Genomic DNA, 5426 nt, shown 5'->3' on the forward strand with positions numbered 1-5426 from the left:
ATTACATGATGCAAACTTGGTGCTGTGAGTGTTTGTTTAACGGGACGAGCCCGTATACTTGTAATAGGCCTTCCTCAGGGCAGGTATAAACTAAGATATTTGTGTCAGAAAATGGATTCAAGTTCTTTTTCAAGGACTCCAGTTTCCTCCAGTTGCAGCAGCCAGAGCAGCAGAGGGGAGGAGCTAGCAGCTGTTTATTTAAAGTTGTGTCTGATTGGCTAAGTGTTTGGCTACTCAGCCAATAAAAGGAAGGTAGGGTAAAGTAGGGTGGCTGCTTTGAAGTGGTTCAGTGATACTAGAGAAACAAAGGACTGCAGATGCTGGAATCTAGATGGAAAACCTGATGATGTTGGAGGAACTCAGCAGGCCAGGCAGTGTGGGTCTTTGAGGCTTTGGTGTGAAGAGGTGGAGGCTAAGGTGAGGTTCTGGGAAGTTCTTTCTTTGTTATTGCATAGTTGGAGCAGTGGGAATGATGGTCAGGGCAGTGGTGTGTTCCTCTTGCAGGATGGGAGTTAGGGAGTCCTCCTGTGTCCCTGATGACTACACCTGTGAGAAGTGCATCTGGCTGCAGCTCCTTGCAGACTGTTAGGGAACTGGAGCTGGATGAGCTTGGGATCATTTGGGGAAACTGAGGAGATGATAGACAGGAGTTACCAGGAGGCAGTCACACCCAGGGTGCAGGTAGCTGGGTACAGGTCAGCAGAGGACAGGAGGCAGTCACACCCAAGGTGCAGGTAGCTGGGTACAGGTCAGCAGAGGACAGGAGGCAGCCACACCCAGGGTGCAGGTAGCTGGGTACAGGTCAGCAGAGGACAGGAGGCAGCCACACCCAGGGTGCAGGTAGCTGGGTACAGGTCAGCAGAGGACAGGAGGCAGCCACACCCAGGGTGCAGGTAGCTGGGTACAGGTCAGCAGAGGACAGGAGGCAGCCACACCCAGGGTGCAGGTAGCTGGGTACAGGTCAGCAGAGGACAGGAGGCAGCCACACCCAGGGTGCAGGTAGCTGGGTACAGGTCAGCAGAGGACAGGAGGCAGCCACACCCAGGGTGCAGGTAGCTGGGTACAGGTCAGCAGAGGACAGGAGGCAGCCACACCCAGGGTGCAGGTAGCTGGGTACAGGTCAGCAGAGGACAGGAGGCAGCCACACCCAGGGTGCAGGTAGCTGGGTACAGGTCAGCAGAGGACAGGAGGCAGCCACACCCAGGGTGCAGGTAGCTGGGTACAGGTCAGCAGAGGACAGGAGGCAGCCACACCCAGGGTGCAGGTAGCTGGGTACAGGTCAGCAGAGGACAGGAGGCAGCCACACCCAGGGTGCAGGTAGCTGGGTACAGGTCAGCAGAGGACAGGAGGCAGCCACACCCAGGGTGCAGGTAGCTGGGTACAGGTCAGCAGAGGACAGGAGGCAGCCACACCCAGGGTGCAGGTAGCTGGGTACAGGTCAGCAGAGGGAAAAGGAATGGGCAGTCAGTCAGTGCAGGATATCTTGTGGTAGTTCCCCTCAATATTATTTGGGATACTGGTGGGGGGGGGGTCTGACCTACCAGGGGAAAGCCACAGTGGCATTGATTTGGGCTCTGGTTCAGAAGGGAAGGGGGAGAGGAGGAGTGCAGTAGTGATAGGAGTTTCACTGATTAGGGGACCAGAGGAGATTCTTTGGATGAGAATGACTCCTGGTTGGCATGTTGCCTCCCAGGTGCTGAGGTCAGATGTCTTGGATTGAGTCCACAGCTTTCTTAAGGGGGAGGGTGAGCAGCCAGAATGTGTGATGCACATTGGTACCAATGACATAGATAGGAAAAGGGATGACAGGGAGTTAGGTAGGAAGCTGAAAAGCAGGACCTCAAGGGTAGTAATCTCTGGATTGCTGCCTGTGCCAGTGAGGGTAAGAATAGGAAGATATGGCAGGTGAATGTGTGGCTGAGGAGTTGGTGCAGGGGGCAGGGTTTCAGATTTGAGGATCACTGGGATCTCTTGTGGAAAGAATGACCTGTACAAAAGGGATGGGTTACACCTGAACTCGAGAGGGACCAATGTACTTGCGGGTAGGTTAGGGAGGGTTTAAACTCTGATGGGGATGGGAACCAGAGTGTTAAGTCAGATGATGGAGCAGTTGGTGTGAAGGTAGATACATGGTGCAGAGAGACTGAGGAGGGATAGGCAGTGGATAGGGCATAAGTGCAGTCAGTTGGATGGGTTGAATTGTCTACTTTAATGTGAGAAGTATTAAGCATAAGGGTGATGAACTTAGAGTATGGATCACTATATGGAATTATGATGTGACCATTAGAGACTTGGCTGCTGCAAGGGCAGGATTGGCTGCTTGATGTTCTGGGGTTCAGATTTTTTAAAGGGATAGGGAGGGAGGTAAGAGTGGGGGGAGTGGCATTGCTAATCAGGGATAGTCTCTCAGCTGCAGGAAGGGAGGATGTTTTGGAGGGATTGTCTACTGAGTCAGTGTGGGTGGAAGTCAGAAACAGGAAGGGAGCAATCACTCTATTGGGAGTATTCTATAGGCCACCCCATAGCCAATGGGATACTGAGGGGCAGATTTTGGAAAACTGCAAAAATAACAGGGTTGTGACTTCAACTTCCTTTGTATTGATTGGCACAAAAGGTTGGTGCAAAAGGTTTAGATGGGGCAGATTTTGTTAGGTGTCCTGACACAGTATGTGGACAGGCTCTCTAGAGGAGAGGCTGCACTGGATCTAGTACTAGACAATGAACCTGGCCAGGTGACAGGCCTCTTGGTGGGCAAGCATTTTGGAGACTGTAACCACAACTCCCTGACCTTTAGCATAGCCATGGATAAGGGTAGGAGCAGACGATATGGGAAAGTTTCTGATTGTGGGGGGGACTAATTGTGCTGGTATTAGGCAGGAGCTTGGGACCATAAATTGGGAACAGATGCACTCAGGGAAATGTACAGCAGAAGAAAGTGTGTATGAGAAAAAAGCCTGACCTTGATGTCACTTCCATCCACTCCTGGAAGTTGGTTTGCACAAACACTATCCCACAAAAGACAGTTGGAATGCCTGAAGGGGGGCAGGTGTGCAGAAGGCAGTCCTTATTTCACCTGCTGAACATTGAATGAACTCTTGTCATCTTGTTGCCCCGGTAGGTGAATGATGATGGATTCTGCCAATCTCTAAGACACGAACCACAAGTTAAGCATGATCATTAAATGTCTCCCCCAGACAAAGCCCCAAGACCCAGACTGAACCAGTGACTGTTCCTTCCTGGAATCTCTGTCTGGGGACACCCACCCATCCAGGTAAGTCAAGAAATCTCAGTGGAACTGGGATCACTTCACTAGGGATCAGCTACCAATGCATGGGTTAGGAGATCACTTGCCTTCAGCTGCCCAGCAATTGACCAGTATGTGGGCAAGGAGTCAGTGGGCAGTGAGAAGTTTCTGAGTTGTACAACACGGAAGCAGGTCCTTTGGTCCAACATGTCCATGCCAAGCAAGTACATCCATCCATGGTAATCCCACATGTGGCCCATATCCCTGTAAACTTCTCTCCATGTACCTGTCCAAATGTCTTTGTGATTGTACCCACCTCTCCCACCACCTCTGGCAGCTCATTCCATATACACATTGCCCTCTGTGGGGGGGGTGGAAAAACTTGCCCCTCAGATTCCCTTTAAATCTTTCCTTTTTCACCTTAAACCTATGCCCTCAAGTTTTAGACTCCCCTACCCTGGAGAAAAGACTGTGACCATGCACACACTATCTATTCTTATAGCTTCATAAACCTCTTTCAGCTCACCCCTCAGCCTCCTTTGCTCCAGGGAAAACAGTCCCAGCCTATTCAATGTCTCCTTATAACTCAAGCCTTCCAGTCTAAGCAACATTCCTGTGAATCTTTTCTGCACCCCTTTCCTATAGCTTGGCAACAAGAACTACACACTGTTTTCCAAGTACAGCCTAACCAATGATTTGTACAATGTAACATGACATCCCAATTACTATACTCAATCCTTCAGCTGATGAAAGTGAGCTTACCAAACACTTTCTTTGCTACTGTCTACCTGTGTCATTGCTTTCAGGGAACTATGTACTTGTACCCTATGGTCTTGCTGTTCATTAACACTCCCCAGGGCCCTGTCTCTCCCCAGTGTCCTGACCTGGTTCAACTTCCCAAAATCCATCACCTTACAGTTGTTTGAGTTAAATTCCATCAATCATTCCCATCCACTATCCTAGTTGATCTAAATCCTGCTGTAACCTTAGAACTTTCTTCACTGTTCACTATATCGCCAATTTTGGCATCATCTGCAAACTTACTAATTGTGCCTCCTACATTCTCTTCCAACTCATTAATATGCATGATGAACAACAGGGGACCACCACCAATCCCTGCAGCATACAATCTGTTGCTGGTTTTCAATAAAAAAAACATCCCTCCATTGTCGCTCCCTGCCTCCTACCACCAAGCTAATTTTGTATCCCGTTTTCTATCTCACCCTGGATCCCAGCCTTTTGGATCAGCTTAGCATGCGGGACCTTGTCAAAAGCCTTGCTGAAGTCCATGTAGACAACGTCCACCACCCCGCTCTCATCAACCTCCTCAAGAGACTCATCAAATTTGTGAGCTGTGATCTCCCATGAACAAAGCCATGCTGACTATCCCTAGTCAGTCCAGTTTCATTGACTTGGCCAAAGGTTGGCAACTCTACTGATCACACCTGAAGGAGAAAAGTAAATTCCAGCAGTGTCTGCTGGGTAGTAGGTCACACAATCTGGCCCGATACTGAGCAGCAGTCCGCAAGGCGCACAGCTGTGCGGAAAGCAGAGACGCTGCCTCATAGCTTCAGTGACCTGGTTCAATCCTGAACTCTGGTGCTCTGTGTGGAGTGAGCACGTTCTCCTGGTGACGTGGGTTTCCATCAGGTGCACTGGTTTTCTCCCACATCCCAAAAAATGTGTGGAATAGCCAGTTAACTGACCACTAAATAACCCCTGGAGATAGAATCTGGGTGAAATTGGTGGGAATGTGTGGAGGATAAAATGGGATTTGGGTAAATAGGTGCTTGATAGTCAATGTGGCTTGGTGATCACTTAAGATATTGCTGATGTTTAGACCAACAATGTGAAGATGACCTGCAGAAAGTGTATTTTGTGCAGAGATCATTGTCTAAGCAAGGTGTCATGGATCAAAGAATTTATATCAAAGAATGGAACTTGCGGGGTCAGGGAATCATTGACTGTAGTGTTATAGTCAACACAGCAGCAAGTCATAGCATTTTGTGTATCACCTGGGCTGTCGCAGCTCATTATTGATATACCATATTCGTGTTTAAGCTTTGTAATGTGGAGGGGGTGATTAGGTTTGCACAGGGGACTTGCAAGATCATAATGAAAATCTTTTATTATAGAGTTCCTTGTATACCATTGCAGCCAGTGCCAGCCTCCTTCATTCAGC

General features: G+C 49.2%; 1 long non-coding RNA gene across 1 annotated transcript; it reads left to right on the forward strand.

Annotated features, from left to right (window-relative positions):
* Positions 1-292: 292 nt before the first annotated feature.
* Positions 293-5426, forward strand: LOC127579357 (uncharacterized). The gene is made up of 3 exons (XR_007957661.1): positions 293-417; positions 3195-3271; positions 5380-5426. It is a non-coding gene; the product is annotated as an uncharacterized LOC127579357 (long non-coding RNA).

Source organism: Pristis pectinata, chromosome 17, assembly GCF_009764475.1.
Source record: "Pristis pectinata isolate sPriPec2 chromosome 17, sPriPec2.1.pri, whole genome shotgun sequence".
Classification (NCBI taxonomy): domain Eukaryota; kingdom Metazoa; phylum Chordata; class Chondrichthyes; order Rhinopristiformes; family Pristidae; genus Pristis; species Pristis pectinata.